This window comes from Hyperolius riggenbachi, chromosome 3, assembly GCF_040937935.1.
Source record: "Hyperolius riggenbachi isolate aHypRig1 chromosome 3, aHypRig1.pri, whole genome shotgun sequence".
NCBI classification, from domain to species: Eukaryota; Metazoa; Chordata; class Amphibia; order Anura; family Hyperoliidae; genus Hyperolius; species Hyperolius riggenbachi.
This window is the reverse complement of record NC_090648.1, coordinates 397,720,927-397,748,269: the sequence shown is the minus strand read 5'-3', so window position 1 is coordinate 397,748,269 and position 27,343 is coordinate 397,720,927.

Sequence of the window (27,343 nt, the reverse complement as noted above, 5' to 3'; positions counted from 1 at the left end):
CATATGTTGCTGTCACTTACAGTAGGTAGTAGAAATCTGACAGAAGCGACAGGTTTTTGGACTAGTCCATCTCTTCGTGGGGGATTCTCAGGGATTTATTTATTTTCAAAACGCACTTAGTGAATGGCAATTGCTCTGCCCCACTGCCAAAAAAACTGTGTAGTGAGCAGGGAAGCTGGCCAGCATCAGTGTTTAAATCCTTTTTAGGGAATATTTTTATAAAGAATAAAAGCCTTGCTGAGAATCCCCTATGAAGAGATGGACTAGTCCAAAAACAGTCGCTTCTGTCATTTTTCTTCTACCTACTTTAAGTGACAGCAACATAGGAGAAAAGTAATTGATGGCTCATTTTACTCTGGAAAAAACATACTTCTTATTTGTCTATGTTTACACGTATTTAATGTTACAATCTTTTGCCATAGTGCCCCTTTAAATAAGACCATATAAATGATATATTGTGTACTATATATATACTTTATTTAATATGCTAAGAGAAGAAATGCAAATTTTGCAAATTCTATTTAGGGGGTGTCACAATCTCTCCTCTAGCATGTTCTGTCGGTTGCGGTGAGACTTGAGGACGAACTATAGCAGCGGTTGCCATTAGTTACGCTCCTACCTGTTAGTCTTGTCTATCTCAGTGTGAATGTTGCCATCGCTGAAACAGCAACTAGATTGGCTGAGCATTCTGTCTGTCTATCTGTTGTCTATCTTGTTAATTGTCATTACTTGTGCTTTAGCTAGTGAGTTATTTGAGAGCTACATTTCATATATTGTGCATCCGCACGATATATATATACTCTAGTCAGTCAGTTTTGTAATATTGTATATTGTTTTGTGTTCCGACTCTTGCTTGCCTCTTGACTACAAATTTGCCTAGCCCTTCTGTATTACTGCCATCTGATCTATCTTGTATGACCCAAGCCTGTTACCGACTACGTCTGTTGTGTATTGTATCACATAGCATCTAGCCTGATAGGCGGCCCAGAGCTGCAGTTGCTCTAGGCAATCCTACTCCCTTGTTCATTACTCCTGTGTCCATCTGTGGAGCCTCTTCCATTACCCAGCTACATAGTCTGGAGCACACACTCAGAGTATGCTTCCCCAGCATTACAGGGGGATAACTAGTTAAAGAAAACCTGTAACTAAAAAAAGTTCCCTTGGGGGGTACTCACCTCGGGTTATGGAAGCCTCCAGATCCTATTGAGGCTTCCCCCATCCTCCTGTGTACCACGACAGTCTCGCTGTGCCCCTCCGAATAGCGGGGTTGTAAATATTTACCTTCCTGGCTCCAGCACAGGCGCAGTATAGGATCTCCGCTTGGAGATAGTCGGAAATAGCCGATCGCTGTTGGTCTGCTCTACTGCACAGGCACAAGTCTCCTGCGTAGTAGAGCGGACCCGACGGAGATTGGCTATTTCCACCTGTTTCTGTGCTGAGAGCCGTAACAACGACCCCGCTGGAGTCGGGGAAGGTAAATAAATCAGTGCTTATCAGCGCTTGTCAGGCTAGTCGGGGGACGATTCCGGGACACTTTAGGGGAGCCAGCACTGGACTGCCTGCAGTTGAGTGCCCCCAGGGGATGTTTTTTTTTGTTACAGAGTCTCTTTAATAGACAGATCAATTAGGGGATATAATATTTTCCAAGTAGTTCCCATCTGCCATCTCTAAGTCTAGAACTAGAACAGTTACATACAACTTGGTGAGAGCAGCACAATTAGAGAGAGGAGTGGAAAATGCTAAAATATATGAATATATAATTGAGAAGAGTCATAGCAACTAAAATAGTTTTATGGTGATACTCATGACACACTTGCCAACAATCAACGATAGCACATTGATAGGTATATTTATAGCAGCTCACTACAGGGTAGAGTAAATATACAGTTACTCTGGGTTTATAAACTTGTCATGGCGATTATCAGATAGTATAATGCATAATATAAAGATAGGGATTTGTTAAAGGAATCATCAGGCGATTTTACAAAAATCTGCTATACTCACCTGGGGCTTTCTCCAGCCCCTTGCAGCCGCCTGTCCCACGCTGTCACCTCCGCTTTCTGCCGTGGACCCGCTGTTGCCGCACGGTGCAGAGGATGACCAAAAGGTCGCCCTTACTGCGCCTGCGTCAAGCGCTGCTGTCAATTACGGCCATGTTACCCACGGCTTACTGCGCAGGTGAAGTCTGCGTCTGCGCAGTAAGCCGCGGACAACATGGCCATGATTTACAGCGGTGCAGGTGATGGCGGTTTTCCAGCCCATGTGGTCGGGCTGAGGTAGTTCAATGACAGAACAACAGTGACTGTCCAGCTGATCGAATTTGGTCTGTCCACAAATGAAGCAATGACCTTATTATCTTGGGTGTGCTTCCCAACACACTCATATAGGTCATTGGTTCATTGTGATACACAAGCCCCTTCATTGCAGCAAGGTAACAATCATGAAGGGGAATTGACACATGTACATGTCTTTTGTTTTGTTGTAGCCACAGTGCAGCCAGAAAAATTAAGCATGTACACACACCAGAAAAATATTTTTTTGGCCTTAAAGGGAAGGTTCAGGGAGTGGGTAAAAAAAATAAAAATCCATATCCACTTACCTGGGGCTTCCTCCAGCCCGTGGCAGGCAGGAGGTGTCCTCACCGCCGCTCCACAGGCTCCCGGTGGTCTCCGGTGGCCGACCTGACCTGGCCAGGCCAGCTGCCAGGTTGGGCTCTTCTGCGCTCCAACGACGGGTTCTTCTGCTTTCCACGCGGGCGCGCTGACGTCATTGGGAGCCTCTGGAGTGGCAGCGAGGGCACCTCCTGCCTTCCACGGGCTGGAGGAAGCCCCAGGTAAGTGGATATGGATTTTTATTTTTTTTATCCATTCCCTGAACCTTCCCTTTAAACATTCAGGAATCCACCTGGACCCTATTGGTGGTGGCGGAGAAGGCAGTCAAGCGGCCTGCCCTGCAGGCAGAGATGCTGTGTAGGGACTGACTTAGTCTTCGGGCAGGCAGTAGCGGCATGCAGGCAGAGATGCTGTGTGGGGACTGACTTTTCGGGCAGGCAGTAGCCCTCTGGGATCCGTGCCTCATTCATTTTAATAAAGGTGAGGTACTGAACACTTTTTTAACCTAGGCAACTTCTCTTGTCAGTGACAATGTCTCCTGCTGCGCTGAAAGTCCTTTCTGACAGGACGCTTGAGGTGGGGCAAGCCCAAAGTTCGATGGCAAATTGTGACAGCTCTGACCACAGGTCAAACCTGCGCACATAGTGGGTTCATAGGTGGGTTCATCGCTGCTCAGAGTGTCTATACCTGCACTTAAGGCCAGGCAGTCAGCTACCTGCTGATCGAGGCATTGTCGGAGGGTGGATCCCGAAGGGCTGAGGTGAGGCGTTGGACGAAAGAAAGTCTGCATGTCCAACATCACCATCAGATCGCTAGAGTGTCCTGTCCTTGCCTGCGTGGACATGGGAGGAGGAGGATTACTGGCACCTCTTTCCCATTGTGCTGTGACATCAACCTTAAATGCAGTGTAAAGCATACTTGTTGTCAGGGCCGGGACAACACAGAGACCAGAGAGGCGGGAGCCTCTGAGCGGCAGGTCACCAGGTCAGACTGGGGCGCTTTCAAAGACATTCCAATCCTCAGACAGTTAAGGAAAAAAAAAAGTTTTTTTTCCACTGTCCTGCAAGACACAGCTAAGGGAGGGGAGATAAAAAGCTCTTTGCACAGTTGTTACTGTCTAAACTATGTATGACTCCTTATTCATACATAGTTTAGACAGTAAGATTGGTAGACAGTTCCTTGTTTTTTTTTTTTAACTCTTCTTAGCTGACTTCTGTCAGTGATGTCATCCAGCTGCTCCCCCAGGAAGCAGCTCAGTCATGCATGGCTGGCCGATGGAGAATAGAATTCTAACTGGAAAGAAAAACAAAAGTTTGCTTTATTAAAACAGAAAGAATTTGTGATAATTCAGGTTGGAGTGAGCTTGAGATGTCTCCCAGTGCATCACTGCTGAATACATGCAAATTAACCATTAACGGGGAAAGAGAGAGGTATTTGTGCTGTGTGTGTGTATGTGAGAGAGTAGCCCTGCGCCCTTCCTCCATCCTGAACTCTGGAAGTAAGGGAGACTGTAGGCTGTAAAGGCTTCTGTGCTTCTCCCTACTTCACTCCTACTAGTACTGAAAAGGACCTGAACTTACAGAAATGACACTGCAGTGTCCTAATGCTGCCATACTAGAGTAAAGGCAGCCATACATCTAGCGATGATGAGCAGATTTCACTAAGAGACAAATCTCTCTCTTATCCAATCTGATTAAAGAGAGATCTGTCAGATACCCACACACCTCAGACCGATTCACCATCGATTTTAACATGACATCTCTTGGGAATCAGAGGAGTCCCCTTCTTCTGCTGCATCCGCCGCAACCCCCTGATGTGTATAAATGTGCCCCCAGTGTGTATTTGTACATAACCTGTCCTGTGTTGCCCACCGTGCGGTGCCCATATGTCTTCTGCTACTCCATTTGCGCTCCACACGCTGCTGGCATTTAGCACACGTGACATCACACATGCGCCACACACTATATGCTGGTGGCATGTGAGCCACAAATGGAACAGAAGAAGCTGAAGACGGATGGGGACCGTGTGGTAAACGACACAGGACAGGTAATGTATAAATGCACACATGGGGGCACATTTATACATTTGGGGGAACAGCACCAGGGGTTTTGTCGCATCCATCACTCGAACCACTTTACATGTACATACTGTAGTCGTGTCACTGACTGTCCTCTGATGAGCTCACTTTCTAATCTCTGCCACAGTCAAAATCTAATCTTCTACCATATTATTATTATGTATTTATAAATCACTGACATCTTCTGCAGCGAATTACAGAGTACATAGCCATGTCACTGACTGTCCTCAGAGGAGCTCACTATCTAATCCTACCATAGTCATAATCTAATCTCCTACCATATTATTATTATGTATTTATAAATCACTGACATCTTCTTCAGCGAATTACAGAGTACATAGCCATGTCACTGACTGTCCTCAGAGGAGCTCACTATCTAATCCTACCATAGTCATAGTCTAATGTCCTACCATATTAATATTATAGTAACCAATGTTACAGAGGCGCCAGAAGGATAAAAATAGATAAAATGTTTAAAAAACAGGGAGGCAATAGGTGGACTTACCTCCCTGATGCAGACACAAGGAATTGTCGAGTTTATGACAAATGAAAGATTGATTTATATACTCCAATATTTTGCAACGCGTTTTGTGGGCTCCACCCACTTCATCAGGCTATAAAAAGGAGCAATCAAACACTATAGGACAGAAGGAAACAAAGCCACCAAAACATTCTGTTACAATATGTTCATACAGTACTTCTATTATGTACAAAATATTTCTATGATATATTCATTTTTGGTGCCCATATATATATATATATATATATATATACATATATATATACATATACATACATACACACAAATGGAAAAATAGTATGTAACTTTTCTTTAAAGCACTAAGGTGCAGTTCAGCAAGCAAAATGTCAATATTAGTCTATGATAAGTGCTTTAGTGGAGTGAAAGGTTGTTGAATAGTTCTAATTAATAGATTGGCAGCGTAACGCTGGTAGGAATGAAGAACTAACGATAATCCAATGTTCACATTAAGAAGGTAAAAGTATGTGTAAGGTTCAGTGAAGTGGGTAAATGATAGGACAAGGAGAATCAAGAATCTTACCTTGAAAGCAGCTTCAGTCAGCTTAGCGCCTCTGTGCCTTGCTGCCGTTTTTGCTGCTTATAATATAGTCTGGTCAATGAGTAAATTAGTGCTCATTATCCAATTAGGAAAAGCCTTCCGGCTATACGTAATAAGGATGCGCCCGTTATTCGCTATGTGGATCAATGGCGTCGCGTCATATGACGTTGTGCGCCTACATGGTGTTTAACTAGCGGCCAGACCTCACTTTGAGTTGCGGCGGCTAGGCGTGTGTGTGATGCGTCCGCTCACGCATGCACCCAAGGACGCGGAAGTGACGTTTCCGCCATCTTTGTTTAGGGAGAACAGCGGGGCTATTCACGAAGGGACGTATGAACCCTCACAAAGTGGGCAATTATATATATATATAATAAAAAGGGGTGAAAGTGGAAATATACTCTGGGTTGGCTTACAATTTCTAATTCATAAAAGTGACACTGCTTGTGCAAGGAATTTGGTTTGCATAGGATCACGTTTAGATGTGGAATTGCGCATTGTCATGGTGACCATGACGCTAGGCATGTGTTTATACATGCATAGATGATTATTCCATGGTGATGTATTCCTGGTTAGGGGAAGGGGAAGGGGGGTAGTCGGGCGGAGTGTGCTGATTGTTGTTTATTGCAAAAGCTTATTGAGGGTGAAATAATTTCATTTAATACGATTCAGCCAATGCATATATCTAAAAAATAATAATAAATTAGCAGATTAAAAAGAGACATTTGTAAACAATTTTTTAAAAAATCACAGAAATCAAGAAAATATATATATATATTATGGACTCTCATGCATTTACACGGTCACAGGTATAATGTACTTAATGTGTATTGATAGGGTAGGAGGGGATGGGTGTAAGGAAGAAAAGGGGGAGAGGAGGATGGAGGAGGGGGGGTAAGGGGGAGGGGTCAGGGTTGAACAAGATTGGGGAGGGGAAAAATATGGTTAAAAAGAATAGTGAGCAATTACATGTATATAAAAAAAACAACATTTAAAACTCATCACATGCAATCTAATATCGGAGCTATAAGAACATCTGGCTAAAAATAGGATAAAAGAAAGGACCAATAAAATTGGTTTAGAACTTTGTATATTTGAGGTATTAGTGTATTTTTTCCAGCTGCTCATTGAGTCCAGCTGGAGTAAGGGTTTTTAAGATTTGAATCCAGTACATCTCTTGTTTTTTTAGGAGTTCAAAGGTATCATGATGTGCATTCGGAATTGGTTCTATTAACGTGATGCGGAAAAGTGCAGGATCGCTGTGGTGATGTGAAGTGAAGTGTCTTGACACACTGTGTAATGGGTAATTTTTAAGGATGTTTCTTTTGTGCTGTCCGACCCTTGCACGTACCAGTTGTGTCGTGCGGCCCACATACTGTGATCCGCATGGGCAGGATATGACATAGATGACATTTCTGGATGTGCAGTTTATATGACTCTTAATGGGGTATGTTTTGTTCGTGGTATTGGATTTGTAATTATCTGTAGTGCAAATGAATTGACAGGCCTGACACTTCTTGTTCATGCAGGGGAAGGACCCTGATTGTTGTAGAGTGCTGGGGTTGGGTTCTGTTGTATCAGCGTTGTTGACACGACTGGGGGCTAGTATGCTTTTTAAGTTGGGGGCCCTTCTGAATGTTACCGATGGGGTTTTTGGGAGCAGGGGTACTAGGTAGGGATCTTGTAGTAAGATTTCCCACCTCCTGTTTAGAATCTGTCTAATTTGGTTATGTTGTGATTTGAATTTAGTTATAAATCTAGTGGTGTTGTCTTGAGAGGGGTTTGTATTTCTTTTTGGTTTGGTGGAGGAGTGAATAGCTTTTTGTCTGGCGTTTTTTATCAACTTGCTAGGGTATTTTCTGGTTAGGAATTTGTCCGTGAGGGTCTGGGATTGAGTTTTAAAAACTTCTAGGTCGGTACAGTTATCATGTATTCTTTTGTATTGGCTGTAAGGTGTGTTTTTTATCCATGGTTTGTGGTGAAAACTGTCAAAGTGTATGAAGTTGTTGGCGTCAACCGCTTTAAAAAAGGTTTTTGTTTTGATAGAATTGAGTTCTGTGTATATGGTGAGGTCGAGATAATCTATGGTGGTTGGGTGTTGGTTATAAGTAAATTGTAGGCCGGCAGCATTAGAGTTGAGAAATATAATGAATTTGGGGATTAATGAAGGGTCTCCTTTCCATATCAGAAACAAATCATCTATGTATCGTTTATATAGTACTATATTATCATGAAATGGGGTGCTGGGGTGAATTTTGAGTTGTTCTATGTAACCTACTGCCAGATTTGCATATGATGGTGCAAATGAGCTGCCCATGGCAGTCCCACTGGTTTGTTGGTAAATGGTATCGTTAAAAGTGAAAATGTTATGATTGAGTATGAATTCCACGCATTGTCGAATGAAATATTGTTGATTCAGGGGCATGTCTTGGTGAGAGGAGAGATAATGTTCCAGGGCTGTGAGTCCAAAAGTATGCGGGATATTAGTGTATAGGGAAGTTATATCACAGGTGAGCCAACAATAGTCTTGTTGCCAGGTTATGTCTTTTAGTAGCTGTATGAGGTGTTGGGAATCTTTGAGATATGAAGGGAGGGTTTGGACTAGTGGTTGTAGGTGCTGGTCAACAAAACGGGAGAGGTTGCTGGTAATGGAGTTAATTCCAGAGATGATAGGTCGGCCAGGAGGTTTATTGAGACTTTTGTGAATTTTTGGAAGATAGTAAAAAAACCGAGTTTTGGGGTGGTGGTTTATGATGAAGTTTCTTTCGTTTTTGGTTAGAATATTGTTCAGAAAGGCTGTATTGATAAATTCTTTTAGTGTGGAGTTATGTTCTATGGTGGGATCATATGTAAGTTTTTTATAGTGTCTTTGGTCCCCTAATAGTCTCTTGGCTTCTTCCATATAGTCAATTTTACTGAGTATGACTATTCCCCCTCCCTTATCTGCTGGTTTTATTACGAGTTCTGAGTTCTTTTTGAGGGTATTAAGGGCTGTTTTTTCTTTTTTGGTTAGGTTAGGGTTGGTTGGTTGTTTGGATAGCTGTATTTTCTGTAAATCCTCTAGTACTAATGAATAAAAGGTTTCTATGTAATTTCCCTTGGATGCCACGGGGTAAAAACGGGACCTCCCCTTGAGTTGGGTGGTTATGTATCTTTCTATAGCAACACTGTCTGGTTGTACAATAACTGTGGGTTGGTGGTCATTTATTGTGGTGATCAAGGAAGTACTGGGTTCGGTTTGTAAGGCATTAGTGTTCTTTTTCATAGCGAAATGGCGTTTAAGAGTCAGTTTTCGGATGTAGGTATTTAAATCTGCAAAAAGTTCACACAAATTGGAGGAGGCAGTGGGGCAGTAGGAGAGGCCTTTTTCTAGTAAAGTGATTTCGTGTTTATTAAGGGTGTGTTGGGACAAGTTGAAGATGCATTTTTTAGGGGATAGTGAGTCGGGCGCAGTTAGGGTGGGGTCCTGTTTCTTTTTTCTAGTACCTTTTCCTCTGCTTCCTCTTTTTCTAATTCTGACAGGATTGCTTCTTGGGCTGTAAAAAAGTATGGTGGCTTTTTGGACTGGGTAATGATGTCGTTAGGATGTTCTGAGAGAGACTGGGGGGGAGTTCTAAAAAAGATGTCGTTAGTGTGTCATTGGGTTTTTCATTTTGGGTTGATGGTATATTTGGTTCCTCCTGTGTGGGCTTGAAAAAGTTTTTAATCGAAGTTTGTTGGGTTTTGAAGGTAATAGGGGGTGAGGGGGAAGAAAAAACTGTAGTGGAGTTGGAATGGGGGCTTAAATGTATGGAGAATTCTGGTGAATGAGGTTCGGAATCACAGATGCTGATCTGTGTGGGTCTGAGTGTGGTAGGAGTGGATTCAATTCTTTCAATAACTGTTTGTTTGGTAGGTGATTTTTTTGAGGTGATAGGTTGTTTTATTGAATTTGGTTTGTTGATGGTACTCAGAGGGGTTGGTGTACTGGTGACTGGGATTATGGTATTGTGGTTGTTATTGAAGCTGGTTTTGTTGGGTGTGATTTCTTTTAAGTTGACATTATTATCTTTATTTGGTAGTCGTGGAGGTTTAAGTACCAGGGAGGGGTCGGACAGCACATTAGTATTTTTGGGGTTAAGTGTGCTGGGTGATTGGGTGCCATTTATTGGTGCTACCTCGGGAGTGGTTTTGTGATTGGATTCTTGGGTGTCCATAGCTTCTGTGGTGGATGTGGGTTTTGTCTGAACGGGAGTGTCAGGTGTGGGGTCTAAAGTGGTCCAGTTCACCATAGGGTAAAAGGGAGGTGGTGGGTAAGGGGGGTATTTGAATGTGGGGGCTGATGGGAGTTTTAAACTCATAAGGGGTATTGGCCCCGGTGGTGGTCCATTACGTGGGCCGTGCGGTGGTGGTATGGGGTTCTGGCCGGCTGGAAAGGGTCTGGGTTTCCGTTCCCTTTCACGATGTTCTGCATATGCCAGCCGGTCCCTGTTCAATTTCTTTAATTTGGAATCAATGGTGTCACGTTCAAATCTTTTTATACGGTTTGTGAGACTTGACATTAGTGAGGGGTATTGTGGATTGTGAGAATGTTGGGCCAGATACTCTTTGCACTCTGTAATAGTGGGTTGTAAACCTTCAATTAGGCTGGTGCGTTTTGTAATGATTCTCTCCATCATCCCTTCACTACATGTTTCTAAATAAATATACCAATCATTTGTAAAAATGGGATCTTTAGGGAAGGCCGTGAGGGTTTTAACCCTTATGCCGTCTGGGGAAATTTTCTCCTCTATATAAGTTTGTTGCATAGTAATGTCAGCGATGTTGAAGAACTCCTCTTTCAGAGCTGCTACAAGTTTTTGGAAGGTGGGTTTGAGGTCCACTCCTACCACACTCAGACCCACACAGATCAGCATCTGTGATTCCCGAACCTCATTCACCAGAATTCTCCATACATTTAAGCCCCCATTCCAACTCCACTACAGTTTTTTCTTCCCCCTCACCCCCTATTACCTTCAAAACCCAACAAACTTCGATTAAAAACTTTTTCAAGCCCACACAGGAGGAACCAAATATACCATCAACCCAAAATGAAAAACCCAATGACACACTAACGACATCTTTTTTAGAACTCCCCTCCAGTCTCTCTCAGAACATCCTAACGACATCATTACCCAGTCCAAAAAGCCACCATACTTTTTTACAGCCCAAGAAGCAATCCAAGAGACCCCTGTCAGAATTAGAAAAAGAGGAAGCAGAGGAAAAAGTACTAGAAAAAAGAAACAGGACCACAACTACCCCACCCTAACTGCGCCCGACTCACTATCCCCTAAAAAATGCATCTTCAACTTGTCCCAACACACCCTTAATAAACACGAAATCACTTTACTAGAAAAAGGCCTCTCCTACTGCCCCACTGCCTCCTCCAATTTGTTTGAACTTTTTGCAGATTTAAATACCTACATCCGAAAACTGACTCTTAAACGCCATTTCGCTATGAAAAAGAACACTAATGCCTTACAAACCGAACCCAGTACTTCCTTGATCACCACAATAAATGACCACCAACCCACAGTTATTGTACAACCAGACAGTGTTGCTATAGAAAGATACATAACCACCCAACTCAAGGGGAGGTCCCGTTTTTACCCCGTGGCATCCAAGGGAAATTTCATAGAAACCTTTTTTTCATTCAGAGGATTTACAGAAAATACAGCTATCCAAACAACCAACCAACCCTAACCTAACCAAAAAAGAAAAAACAGCCCTTAATACCCTCAAAAAGAACTCAGAACTCGTAATAAAACCAGCAGATAAGGGAGGGGGAATAGTCATACTCAGTAAAATTGACTATATGGAAGAAGCCGAGAGACTATTAGGGGACCAAAGACACTATAAAAAACTTACATATGATCCCACCATAGAACATAACTCCACACTAAAAGAATTTATCAATACAGCCTTTCTGAACAATATTCTAACCAAAAACGAAAGAAACTTCATCATAAACCACCACCCCAAAACTCCGTTTTTTTACTATCTTCCAAAAATTCACAAAAGTCTCAATAAACCTCCTGGCCGACCTATCATCTCTGGAATTAACTCCATTACCAGCAACCTCTCCCGTTTTGTTGACCAGCACCTACAACCACTAGTCCAAACCCTCCCTTCATATCTCAAAGATTCCCAACACCTCATACAGCTACTAAAAGACATAACCTGGCAACAAGACTATTGTTGGCTCACCTGTGATATAACTTCCCTATACACTAATATCCCGCATACTTTTGGACTCACAGCCCTGGAACATTATCTCTCCTCTCACCAAGACATGCCCCTGAATCAACAATATTTTATTCGACAATGCGTGGAATTCATACTCAATCATAACATTTTCACTTTTAACGATACCATTTACCAACAAATCAGTGGGACTGCCATGGGCAGCTCATTTGCACCATCATATGCAAATCTGGCAGTAGGTTACATAGAACAACTCAAAATTCACCCCAGCACCCCATTTCATGATAATATAGTACTATATATACGATACATAGATGATTTGTTTCTGATATGGAAAGGAGACCCTTCATTAATCCCCCAATTCATTATATTTCTCAACTCTAATGCTGCCGGCCTACAATTTACTTATAACCAACACCCAACCACCATAGATTATCTCGACCTCACCATATACACAGAACTCAATTCTATCAAAACAAAAACCTTTTTTAAACCGGTTGACGCCAACAACTTCATACACTTTGACAGTTTTCACCACAAACCATGGATAAAAAACACACCTTACAGCCAATACAAAAGAATACATGATAACTGTACTGACCTAGAAGTTTTTAAAACTCAATCCCAGACCCTGACGGACAAATTCCTAACCAGAAAATACCCTAGCAAGTTGATAAAAAACGCCAGACAAAAAGCTATTCACTCCTCCACCAAACCAAAAAGAAATACAAACCCCTCTCAAGACAACACCACTAGATTTATAACTAAATTCAGTTCACAACATAACCAAATTAGACAGATTCTAAACAGGAGGTGGGAATTCTTACTACAAGATCCCTACCTAGTACCCCTGCTCCTAAAAACCCCATCGGTAACATTCAGAAGGGCCCCCAACTTAAAAAGCATACTAGCCCCCAGTCGTGTCAACAACGCTGATACAACAGAACCCAACCCCAGCACTCTACAACAATCAGGGTCCTTCCCCTGCATGAACAAGCAGTGTCAGGCCTGTCAATTCATTTGCACTACAGATAATTACAAATCCAATACCACGAACAAAACATACCCCATTAAGAGTCATATAAACTGCACATCCAGAAATGTCATCTATGTCATATCCTGCCCATGCGGATCACAGTATGTGGGCCGCACGACACAACTGGTACATGCAAGGGTCGGACAGCACAAAAGAAACATCCTTAAAAATTACCCATTACACAGTGTGTCAAGACACTTCACTTCACATCACCACAGCGATCCTGCACTGTTCCACATCACGTTAATAGAACAAATTCCGAATGCACATCATGATACCTTTGAACTCCTAAAAAAACAAGAGATGTACTGGATTCAAATCTTAAAAACCCTTACTCCAGCTGGACTCAATGAGCAGCTTGAAAAAATACACTAATACCTCAAATATACAAAGTTCTAAACCAATTTTATTGGTCCTTTCTTTTATCCTATTTTTAGCCAGATGTTCTTATAGCTCCGATATTAGATTGCATGTGATGAGTTTTAAATGTTGTTTTTTTATATACATGTAATTGCTCACTATTCTTTTTAACCATATTTTTCCCCTCCCCAATCTTGTTCAACCCTGACCCCTCCCCCTTACCTCCCCTCCCCCATCCTCCTCTCCCCCTTTTCTTCCTTACACCCATCCCCTCCTACCCTATCAATACACATTAAGTACATTATACCTGTGACTGTGTAAATGCATGAGAGTCCATAATATATATATATTTTTTCTTGATTTCTGTGATTTTTTAAAAAATTGTTTACAAATGTCTCTTTTTAATCTGCTAATTTATTATTATTTTTTAGATATATGCATTGGCTGAATCGTATTAAATGAAATTATTTCACCCTCAATAAGCTTTTGCAATAAACAACAATCAGCACACTCTGCCCGACTACCCCCCCTTCCCCTTCCCCTAACCAGGAATACATCACCATGGAATAATCATCTATGCATGTATAAACACATGCCTAGCGTCATGGTCACCATGACAATGCGCAATTCCACATCTAAATGTGATCCTACGCAAACCAAATTCCTTGCACAAGCAGTGTCACTTTTATGAATTAGAAATTGTAAGCCAACCCAGAGTATATTTCCACTTTCACCCCTTTTTATTATATATATATATAATTGCCCACTTTGTGAGGGTTCATACGTCCCTTCGTGAATAGCCTGGCTGTTCTCCCTAAACAAAAATGGCGGAAACGTCACTTCCGCGTCCTTGGGCGCATGCGCGAGCGGACGCATCACACACACGCCTAGCCGCCGCAACTCAAAGTGAGGTCTGGCCGCTAGTTAAACACCATGTAGGCGCACGACGTCATATGACGCGACGCCATTGATCCACATAGCGAATAACGGGCGCATCCTTATTACGTATAGCCGGAAGGCATTTCCTAATTGGATAATGAGCACTAATTTACTCATTGACCAGACTATATTATAAGCAGCAAAAACAGCAGCAAGGCACAGAGGCGCTAAGCTGACTGAAGCTGCTTTCAAGGTAAGATTCTTGATTCTCCTTGTCCTATCATTTACCCACTTCACTGAACCTTACACATACTTGTACCTTCTTAATGTGAACATTGGATTATCATTAGTCCTTCATTCCTACCAGCGTTACACTGCCAATCTATTAATTAGAACTATTCAACAACCTTTCACTCCACTAAAGCACTTATCATAGACTAATATTGACATTTTGCTTGCTGAACTGCACCTTAGTGCTTTAAAGAAAAGTTACATTCTATTTTTCCATGTGTGTGTATGTATGTATATGTATATGTATATATATATGTATATATATATATATATATATATATAGGCACCAAAAATGAATATATCATAGAAATATTTTGTACATAATAGAAGTACTGTATGAACATATTGTAACAGAATGTTTTGGTGGCTTTGTTTCCTTCTGTCCTATAGTGTTTGATTGCTCCTTTTTATAGCCTGATGAAGTGGGTGGAGCCCACGAAACGCGTTGCAAAATATTGGAGTATATAAATAAATCTTTCATTTGTCCTAAACTCGACAATTCCTTGTGTCTGCATCAGGGAGGTAAGTCCACCTATTGCCTCCCTGTTTTTTAAACATTTTATCTATTTTTATCCTTCTGGCGCCTCTGTAACATTGGTTACTATATTGTGTCCACCCCTGGTGGAGGGGAATTGGCCCCTTTCTTCTTATCTACAGAGAGCGACTTCTTATTCCTGAGTGGGGACAGGTTTAATCTCCCCACCTGCCTACACAGTGGTTACCTGGCAGGTAACCCTGACTTGTGAGTATTACTCCAACCTCTTTTTTCACATATTTCCCAATTACCAGTACATACTGCACCATATCGGGCTCTCGGTATCTCCCTCCCTTACAATATTAATATTATGTATTTATATAGCACTGACATCTTCTGCAGAACTTTACAGGGTACATAGTCATGTCACCAACTGTCCTCAGAGGTGCTCACAATCTAATCCTACCATAATCATAGTCTAATACCCTACAATATTACTATTATGTATTTATATAGCACTGACATCTTCTGCAGCACTGTAGAAAGTACATAGTCATGTCACTGACTGTCCTCAGAGGAGCTCACAATCTAATCCCTGCCATAGTCATAGTCTAATGTCCTAACATATTATTATTATTATTATGTATTTATATAGCACTGACATCTTCTGCAGCACTGTACAGAGTGCATAGTCGTGTCACTGACTGTCCTCAGAGGAGCTCACAATCTAATCCCTGCCATAGTCATATACTAATATTTTCACTATAGGATTGTTTGGGGGAATCCAGTTGACTTGTATGTTTTTGTACCAGTATGTTTTGAAGATGTAGGAGAATATCAAGTATCTGAATGAAATCTGGGGGCACTTATACCTGGCTTCCTATATTGGGGGAACCTATACCTGGAGTGCTACTGGGGGGCCCCTATACCTTTACCTGGCTACCTAACCATGGGGCACCTATACCTGGCTACCTAAAACTCATAGCAAAAAAGGACTTCAACTGCTCTCCAGTACTGTGATGATTACTGTATGTGTGCCAAATGCAGTCCTGTGGAGCAGCTCACTATATACACCAGCCTGTAAAGAGGAACAATAACTGAGATGTGGCTGATAAAAGGGGAGGGGACGCACTTGGGCAGCTCAGCCTCTATTGGTGATAGACCTTGTCCCGGCCCTGCTTGTTGTGCAAGTATGCTTTATGCAAGTGTTGTGCAAGTGCTACATCCTTTCAGCCTTCTGGTAATTTGGTAACATTTCCGCCACTCTGTATAAACAGAGGGTCTAGTAGTGTTGCCAGCCAGTACAGGTCCTGGTCCTTGAGTCTTTTTATACGGGGGTCCCTCAACAGGCTGGACAGCATGAAAGACCCCATCTGCACAAGGTTGTATGCCAACCTAGTCATCTCCTCTTCCTCACTGATTTCAGGGAAGTTCTCCACCTCCCCCCAGCCACAAACAATACCACGGGTAACCAAAAGGTGAGAAACACAAGCCCCCTGCGACACCTGCTGCAGTTGTTCTTCCATCTTCTCCTCAAAGCCACCTTCCTCCTCTGACTCTTCTTCCCCCTCCTCCTCCTCCTCTGTGCTGCCCAGACGCGTATCTGGAGGGATACAGGCATGACATGTGCCCCAGGCGACCTCCCTCTTCAATCATCAGGGGGGCGCAGTGCTGCTGACAGCATTCCTGAGTCTAAGGGAGTAACAATCATTCAGCAGCCTGCCCGTCTCAGCCTTTGTCTTATATCTACATTAGAGGCTATTGAGAGGTGAGCTCCAAACTTTTCCCACTCTCCCTGATCGTGTCTCAGTCCCCTGAGATAGCGGCAGATGCTAGGGGTCTGGAGGTTACAAGATCTATTAATTCTCCTCTCTGTCATTCACACATTCCTCAGCCTTGTCTCAGTGTGCTGTTTACTTACTTTTATTTATGACACTCTCTGCACTTTAACCATTATCCTGCTGGCATCTCTGTGGCCAGATTTAACAACGTCTCTCTTGTACAGTGTATCTCAGTTGTTAAAATGCATTATATTTCTAGCTCAGTATCTATCTACTAATATTTAATAGGTTGTCAGCCTTTTATTATGTTATTATCGTCACTGAAAATGTTTCATTGCTTTCATTCATATGAGAGTGGTGGCTGCCATATTTATTTCCTTTTAAACAATACCAGTTGCATGGAAATCCTGCTGATCCTTCTGGTCACTAGGGTCTAAATCACACACCTGAAACATGCATGCAGCTAATCTTGTCAGATGTGTCATAGATATTTTATCTGCTTGCTTGTTTAGGGTCTATGGCTAAGGCAGGGATCACACTTGTTTTTCAGTTTTCAACTCAGCTTTTTCTGCGCACATTTTTGGCACACCAAGTGTGTTTCTATGCAGAAAAATGTGTGCTTTTTTCACAACAGTTAAAAGTAATGTAATTGATACAGAAAACTGACAAAATGAGCAGAATTATCATGCAGAATGTCAGTTTTTTTTTTCTGTGCAAGAAAAACACATTAAGTGTGAACTAGCCCCTTGATTAACATGAGTTTTCAGTTCTTCTGTGCAGAAAACGCATATGAAAACAGTCAAGTATGTTCCCTGCCTTAAAGTATTAGAGGCAGAGGATCAGAAGGATAGCCTCATTTATTTCATAGTGACTGTTACATTCTGGTATTTGTGTGTGCGTGTGTGTTCTGAATGCATGATGGGGTTACCCTGTCCAAAAAGGTGAGACCGGATGCTGTTGATTGTAGGTGTGTGTGTGTGTGGGGGGGGGGGGGGCGGCTGGGGGGGCGCAATTTTAGTATTTGCCATGGGCGCTGCCTTGCCTAGATATGCCACTGGTGCTGCCGCAGGTGTTGATGAAAAATCTGGTTCTGGTGATGGTTCTCACAACTCTGCCTCCTCTTCCTGTTCATGCTCCTCTACAGCTTGATCCAACAGTCTATGCACGGCACGTTCCAGGAAGAAAGCGTATGGGATCGGGTTGCTGATGGCGCCTTCACTAGAAAACCCCCTAAAAACCTTTAACCTCCTCAAACCGATGCATGAGCCTGCAGGCATTACGCATGAGTGTCCAGTACCTCAAGAAGAAAATACCCATTTCTCCAGAGCCTGCACTAGCACCGTCGCTGTACAAATACTCATTGACGGCTTTCTCCTGTTGTAGCAGGTGGTCAAACATGAGGAGCATTGAATTCCAGTGAGTCGGGCTAACACAAATCAAGCACCTCACTCACACACCTTCCTGGACTGCTTCAGGACCTCCTGTAAGCCACAAATCATTGGATTGTAAGATTCAGCACATGTGCCATGCAGGGCACATGTGTCAACTTGCCCAAACGCAAAGCCAAAGCAAAGAGATTCCTCACACACCACTTTGCTGATGTACACTTGGTGCGAGGTCATCCACTGATCCACTTGTTTGTTCAGAGCGGCCAGGAGTGCAGGTCCAGTGTGACTCTCGGCTTTGAGGCAAGACATGTCCAAGATGGCGTGACACTGTCGTTCCTGGCATGTGGAATAGGCCATGAGGAGATGTGAGTGTGCAGTTGGAGAGAAGAGCGCAGCAGTAGAGTAGGATTCAGCCGAAGAGGAGGACAACAGCAAAGAGGATGTAGGAGGAGAAGTAGGAGGAGAAGAAGAGGAGGTGGCAACAGGTCTGTCTGCAAGCCGTGACAGTGTCACCAACTCCGCTGCACAGCCATGTACTCCATGCTTGCCAATGGTCATCAGGTTTACCCAATGTGTCGTATAAGTAATGTACCTGCCCTGACTGTGTTTTGCAGACCAGGCATCTGAGGTCAGATGGACTCTTGACCCTATGCTTTGTGCCAGAGATGACACCACTAGCCTTTCAACATCACTGTACAGTTTGGGTATCGCCTTTTTGGAAAAATAATTGCGGCCTGGTATCTTCCACTGCGGTGTCCCTATCGCCACAAATTTTCTGAAGGCCTCAGAGTCCACCAGCTTGTATAGTAACAGCGGGCGGGCTAACAGTTCCAACAAGCCAGCTGTCAGATGCCGGACAAGAGGGAGACTGACATACATTGGCTTCTTCTGCTCACATATTTCCTTAAAGGATACCCGAAGTGACATGTGACATGATGAGATAGACATGGGTATGCCTAGCACCGTATCTGCAGACAGAATTTGGGACTGCCATTATTCCAGAGCTCACCAGTGTGGCATTTTTTTTGTGTCTCTGCCTCAGATTACAGTGATGCCAATTGTAATCTCTTCCAACGAAAACTGAGTAGTGGAAATAGCAACACCCACCTAGGGACAACTGCCTTACAAAGGCACATGATTTCCAATCACAAACACCAATGGGATGAGCACATGAGGAAACGCAAAGCCACTCTCCGCCTCCTCTTCCTGGTCCAGCATCTTCAGCCGCTTTATCCTCTGCTGCCCTTGCACCTTCACAGCCACCCTCCTCCACGCCGCCTCTCACCTTGAGCAGTTCCTGCTCCTCTGCCCACAGCCAGGTGTCCATTAAAGGATACCTGAAGTAACTTGTGACATGATGAGATAGACATATGTATATACAGTGCCTAGCACAGAAATAACTATGCTGTGTTCCTTTTTCTGCCTGAAAGAGTTAAATATCAGGTATGTAAGTGGCTTACTCAGTCCTGACTCAGACATTAAGTGACTACAGTGTGACCCTCACTGATAAGAAATTCCAACTATAAAACACTTTCCTAGCAGAAAAAGGCTTCCGAGAGCAAGAAAGAGATAAAAAGGGAAATTTCTTATCACTGTAGTCACTTCCTGTCTAAGTCAGGACTGAGTCAGCCACTTACATACCTAATATTTAACTCTTTCAGGCAGAAAAAGAAAAAAAAGAAACACAGCATAGTGGTCATCGCCCCCGGCCCATTAAGGAGAGTCAGGCGCAGGCTGTCGTGGAACTGATGGTGGAGCAGGAAGCCACCGTTTCCAGCCAGGCCTCCAGCAACAGCGAGACCAGTGCCAGCACCACCAGCACTCCGGTCCGCAGCTGGTCAATGGGGTCACGGTGACCCCATTGACCAGCCTGCCCTCAATGAGCTCGGTCTTTAGCCCAGTGACTGCAGCCGTGTACAGGGATGTTGTGGAGAAGTTTGAGCAGGAGATAATGGGGACATCATCATGCAAGGAGGAGGAGTTGGAGGTGGAGCAGTTTGTTGTTGGCGCTGATGAGGACGGGTGTGATGCAGGGGATTTTGGGCCACTGGATGTGGTTGAGGCGGGCTCAGAGGACATGTTTGGGGATGATGATGACGTGCTGGATCCTCCCTATGTGCCACCACCAGTACCACCAGCACACTTGCTTGAAGGCAGCTTATCATCGGAGGAGGAGGTGTCTCTGGTGCAGAGGCATGGCAGCAGCAAGGCGGCAAGCACAGGGCGTGGAAGGCAGGAGCCACAGCCTGCTGCTTCAGCCACTACCACCACCCGCAGCAAACCTCCAACCAAACCAAAAAAGGCACAAGCTTCAAAGCCCACCAAAACATCCCAGCCCTCAAGCTCAAAGGGCAGGTTGAAATCCCCAGTCTGGCGGTTCTTCACTAAGTGCACAGAGGACCCGGCCCGTGCAATTTGCAACAGTTGCAAGGTCAGTCTCAGCAGAGGTCGCGATCTCCTCAAGCTGAGTACCTCGTGCCTGTCGACCCACTTAGAGACCAGGCATTTTGAGGATTTTTGTGAGTATGAGAAGCTGATGCAAAGTGGCGCAGGCAGTGGTGGTCAGAGCCAAAGAGCCACTGCACAGATTTCAGCAGCAGCATCCCACCCAGCAGCAGCAGCAGGAGCACAGCAGCAGCAACTCACTCCTCCCCCCGGGCAGCCAGTCCTCAGTTGCCTCATCAGCTCCCTCTGACCAGAGTGCTGGTGGTGCTGGCACTGGTCTCGCTGTTGCTGGAGGCCTGGCTGGAAACGGTGGCTTCCTGCTCCACCATCAGTTCCACGACAGCCTGCGCCTGACTCTCCTTAACCCTCCTGGCGGTTTGTAAAAATCCAGGGGGCAGCAAATACGTTTTTTTTTTTTATTTTTTTTTTTTTCATGTAGCGAGACGAGGTCTCGCTACATGATAGCCGCTGCTCGGCGGCATCCCCCCAGCCCCTCCGATCGCCGCCGGCGATCGGAGATCAAGAGATCCCGTTCAAAGAACGGGATCTCTTGGAGGGCTTCCCCCGTCGCCATGGCGACGGGGCGGGATGACGTCACCGACGTCATCGACGTCGTGACGTCAAAGGGGACTCCGATCCACCCCACGGCGCTGCCTGGCACTGATTGGCCAGGCAGCGCACGGGGTCTGGGAGGGGCGGCGTCTGCGGCGAAGCGTATAGCGGCGGATCGGCAGGTAGCGGCGGCGATCGGACACTGCACGCAGCTAGCAAAGTGCTAGCTGCGTGCAGCAAAAAAAACATTATGCAAATCGGCCCAGCGGGGCCTGAGCGGTGCCTCCCGGCGGCATAGCCCGTGCTGAGCACGGGCTTACCGCCAGGGAGGTTAATGGGCCGGGGGCGATGACCCATCTCAAAGATGGGTGCAACGCGCTGCTGTTGCGCCTCTGCTCCCTCCTCCACAACTCTGCGGTCAGTGGCTGGCGGCGGACCAGTCACAGACCTGCTGCTGCTGCTGCTAGCAGTGGCTGCTTCAATGGCGCTGCCTCTCCTGGTGGTGCCTCGTCCTCTACCTCTGCCAGTCATTTTGCATTTATATACGAATAAACAAATGTGTAGAAAACGGCAAGAAAGTGTGTAAACTTTGATAAAGTCTGGGTTGGTGGTGGTGGTGGTGAGTGACTGACTGGTGGCTGACTGGTGGTAAGTGTCAACAAAAAATGAATTTTTTTTTAAGTAGTAGTAGTAGTAGTAGTAGTAGTAGTAGTAGTAGTAGTAATACTACAAACAGTGAGTCTCTACAGTACTAACTCGTGTGACAGTGGGTGACAATTACGGTCGGTCACACACGGTCAGATGCAATCAATAGGGTGTGCCGGCAAATGACAGTCACAGCAGGTGACAACAAGGGATGCTGGCCTGCGAATGTAACAATTTACTACAGAAAGGTAATAAATCACACAGTAACTAATGAAAAAAATTAATTAAAGGGGTGGGTGGGTGGTAGTAGTAGTGGAAGAGAGACTACCACCTACCTAGTTGTAGTACGGTTGTACGCGCAGGTAGTAACTATTAAACGCCTGCTGTACTAAACAGTAAACAATATAACTAACTGCCAGACAGTGGGTGACAAATTACAGTCGGTCGGTCACACACGGTCAGACGCAATCAATAGGGTGCGCCGGCAAATGACAGTCACAGCAGGTGACAACAAGGGATGCTGGCCTGTGAATGTAACAATTTACTACAGAAAGGTTATAAATCACACAGTAACTAATAAAAAAAATTAAATGAAGGGGTGGGTGGTAGTAGTAGTGGAAGAGAGACTACCACCTACCTAGTCGTAGTACGGTCGTACGCGCAGGTAGTAACTATTAAACGCCTGCTGTACTAAACAGTAAACAATATAACTAACTGCCAGACAGTGGGTGACAAATTACAGTCGGTCGGTCACACACGGTCAGACACAATCAACAGGGTGGGCTGGCAAATGACAGTCACACAGCAGGTGACAACAAGGGATGCTGGCCTGTACACAGTCAATCAGTAACTAACTAGTATTAACTAACAGTACTAAAGCTATAAACTAACAGACTACAGCAAACAGCAGAAGTACAATTTAACTAAACTACTATAGTACACAACTAAATATAATCCCTAACCTACCTAAGCTAGTAGTACTAGTAGGCTAAGGCTGCCCTAGGCTAGCAGGCCTAGCCTGCACACAGACTAACACTAGCCTAGCACAGTATACAGTACACACTACACTAGCTGACTACAAACAATCAAATTACTATCTATCTTTATAAAAGTACAATTAATGTGTTTAGGAGGTGTTTAGGAAGAAAAACGCTAGGTTTAGCACAGAATACACTTGATCAGAAACGCAGCACAGCACTGGAGATGCTCTCAGTACCAGCTCAGTCATACAAGTGCGTAGCTCCGCAAAATGGCCGCAGCCTTATATAGAGGAGGGGAGGGCCAGGCTCCCCTCCTCTGATTGGTTGCTAGCGTTGCCAGGGACTCGGCTGGAGGAATTCTGGTTGGCCCGCGTCACTCCCGAAGCCGAACCCAACGCGTCATCCGGCCGAATTCAAATGCGCACATTCGGCCGCCTTCGGCTTCGGGTCTGGCGCATTTGGCTTCGGCTTCGACTTCGGGAACGCTGAAATTTACCCGAATAATTCAGGTAAATTCGCATTCGGGAGTCCTGGAGAGCAAGCCTGTTGGCCAGGGTGGTCGGGCCATTCAGGAGAGGCAGGCAGAGGCTGTTGTGGAGCTGATGGTGGAGCAGCAGGCCACCAGTTCCACACAGACCTCCAGTGTGACCAGCACTCCTCTCAGCAGCAGCAGACATCCCTGCTTGGGGTCACATTGACCCCAGTGGCCAGTCAGCCCTCACTGGACTAAAGCTTACTTTTTAGTCCAGCGTCCGCGAGCACCTTGAGGAGATGCTGGGGCCTGGTGGCCAGGAGGGTTTGGAAGTGGAGGAGGTTGTGCTTGGCCAAGCACAACCTGATTTTGAGGATGAGGAGGGGCCTGAGCCAGGAGATGTTGGGGCCAAAGAGGTGATGAAGGGGTCAGAGGAGCTGTTTTGGGATGAGGAGGAGGAGTTTGATGATGAGGTGCAGGACCGCCCATACGTGCCAGAGTGCTCTGAAGGCAGCTCAGATGAGGAGGCACTGGCAGAGAGGGGCGTGAGAGGGTGAGTCAGCGCAGCATGGCGGCCAAGGGACGGGCCAGCAGTGGGTGTGGAAGACCGGAGCCATAGCCTGCTGTTTCAGCTGCAACCACCACCATTACCAGGCAACCCCCAAATAGAGAGAGACAGGCACCCCCTTCAAGCTGTAGAGGGGTATTCACATCCCCATTCTGGATTTTTTTCCATGTCTCCACCCTGGATTCAAGTTTTGCAGTGTGCAATTCCTGCAAAACCCTTTTCAACAGAGGTTGGGATCCATCCAAGATGAGTACTTCAGAATTTGAGAGGCTGAAGGGAGTAGAGATGGCCCGAATGGTTCGCCGGCAGACAGTTCCATATGAATTTCAGCTGTTCACGTCCGCGGCGGGACACGAACACATAGCACATTCGACCTACCATCACTTGGCTAAACTTTGACCCCCTACATCACAGTCAGCAGACACATGGCAGTCAATCAGGCTGCACTCCCCCACGTTCAACCTCGCCCCCCATAAAAACCCAGCAGGGCCATGCTCTCAGCCTCCGGCTGTTGTTATAGTGAGAGTAAGGGAGAGATTGCTTCAGAGACAGAGACAGTTAGCTAGTCTCTGTTCTTTATTGATGATTGCTGAAAGCACCCCAAAACACCCCAAAACAAAAGCCCTTTGAAGGCTCATATTGTTCTGTTGTGGGTTTTTTGTTTGTGTGTGAGACACTGCATATAGTCCATGGTCATTTACTGAGCCTTACAGTTCTAATATCCTCTTCTATCTATTACAAGCCATCACACTGTTTATCATAAAAACAAAAGTTTGCTTTCCTAAAACAGAAAGAATTTGCGATAATTCAGGTTGGAGTGAGCTTGAGATGTCTCCCAGAGCAACACTGCTGAATATATGCAAATTAACCATTGTACCCTTAGAAGCTAAACACACCTCCAGAACCGTTTAATTTGTACAGAGCCATAATAATCCAACATGCATACAGACTGTTTCGGAATCGGATTGTTTGATCCTCATCAGTGCATGGCATGGATTAATTTGGCTCTATGGAGTAGGGCTTGTAAATTCGAGAGGCACAGACTAACCAGCGAGCTCATGGTGACCCAGAACTCATTGGAGTGTGTAAGGGACTACAATGGTCCTAAAAGCCCCCTTACTTAGATGTTAAGAAAAACAAAAGTTTGCTTTCCTAAAACAGAAAGAATTTGTGATAATTCAGGTTGAAGTGAGCTTGAGATGTCTCCCAGAGCAACACTGCTGAATATATGCAAATTAACCATTGTACCCTTAGAAGCTAAACACACCTCCAGAACCGCTGAAATGCAATGATGTGTCAGCTTGTTAATTTGTACAGAGCCATAATAATCCAACATGCATACAGACTGTTTCGGATTGTTTGATCCTCATCAGTGCATGGCATGGATTAATTTAGCTCTATGGAGTAGGACTTGTAAATCCGAGAGGCACAGACTAACCAGCAAGCTCATGGTGACCCAGAACTCATTGGAGTGTGTAAGGGACTGTTTATCATAAGCAGTGCATAACTTCCAACTGTATTTGTGATTGAACATACTATAGGATATCTGTCTGTGTGGGTGACACACTGCATACAGGCCACAGTCATTTGCTGGGCCTTGTTCTAATATCCTCTTCTATCTATTACAAGCCATCACACTGTTTATCATAAGCAGTGCATAACTTCCAACTGTATTTGTGATTGAACATACTATAGGATATCTATCTGTGTGGGTGACACACTGCATACAGGCCACAGTCATTTGCTGGGCCTTATAGTTCTAATATCCTCTTCTATCTATTATACGCCATCACACTGTTTAGCATAAGCTGTGCATAACTTACAACTGTATTTGTGACTGAACATACTATGAAATATCTGTCTGTGTGAATGAGTGACACACTGCATACAAGCCACAGTCATTTGCTGGGCCTTGTAGTTCTAATATCCTCTTCTATCTATTACAAGCCAGCACACTGTCTATCATAACACTGATTGTGTGCCTGTTTGTGATTACACACACTGTCTACCACTATTGAATATTGTTAGTAGTACTGCCTACCCCCAATATGGAAAAAAAATGACAGGCAGAAGCAGGCCGCTCTTTTTGAGGTAGTTCTGGTGTGATTTTGTGCGGCCCATGACCAATGCACAGGTACCCTGAACCTTCAAAATTCTGAGGACATACTTAACTGGTTAACACAGAACACCTCATCTTCCTCAGCTTCCACACAGAACTGTGACATATCTTCCTACTCCTGCTCTTATTCGGGCACCCCACAACTACTTACCACTCAGCAGGCAGCCACCACCACCACCATTACTACCAGAGCAGGGACAAGGTCCTCCAGCACCCAAGGCTGAGACACTAAAGTGCGCCCCTCCATCCCTCCCACCCCAGCCGTCACACACTGATTACTATTAGACTAAGAGGGCCACAGGGCCCACAACCTCCCCAACACCTTAATATCTAGTTATCTGGCTTGCAGTCACTGCTATGTATCCCTTTTTCTTATTTATTTCTGCTTCATACACAATCAGGAATGACAGTTGAATGAATTGTGCGCCCCCTTCTACACTGCGCCCTGAGGCTGGAGCCTCTCCAGCCTATGCCTCGGCCCGGCCCTGATTACTACTAGCACCACAGCCGCTCCACTTGCAATGTCGCAGGAGTTATTCAGACATGTTTGTGGTAAATTTACTGATGCATGAGCATTATTGGTACAAGATAAAGGCACCAAGGATGTTACACCACCTCATATGTCTCACTACATCACTACACACATGGACATCACTACACACTGTAAGGTGTAAGGAGGATCATGAACTAGCTGTTAGTACAGTTTTGGAGGTGTACAAGCGAAGCTGTGGATGATGATGATGATCATGGAATGGATGCCACGTGGGAGCCTGGAAGACGAAATAAACAGGGGTTCAGAGGGGGAGACAGAGAGGAGGAGATGAGTTGCAGCAGGGGGAGCTCGTCGCAAACAGCTTGTGGCAGTGTCCAACGGCATGTATCGCCCATGTAGGGTCAACCAGCCAACACGCCCTTCAACGCCTGCTGCTGCCACCACCAGAATTTCAGAGCTCACCAGTGTGGCATTTTTTTGTGTCTCTGCCTCAGATTACAGTGATGCCAATTACAATCTCTTCCAACGAAAACTGAGTAGTGGAAATAGCAACACCCACCTAAGGACAACTGTCTTACAAAGGCACATGATTTCCAATCACAAACACCAGAGGGATGAGCACATGAGGAAACGCAAAGCCACCCTCCGTCTCCTCTTCCTGGTCCAGCATCTTCAGCCGCTTTATCCTCTGCTTTCCTTGCACCTTCACAGCCACCCTCCTCCACGTCGCCTCTCACCTTGAGCAGTTCCTCTGCCCACAACCAGGTGTCCATTAAAGGATACCCGAAGTGACTTGTGACATGAACGTAAGATTGCCCAGAGCAACTGCAGCTCTGGGCCGTACATGATACTTTACTCTAGTATTCAACACG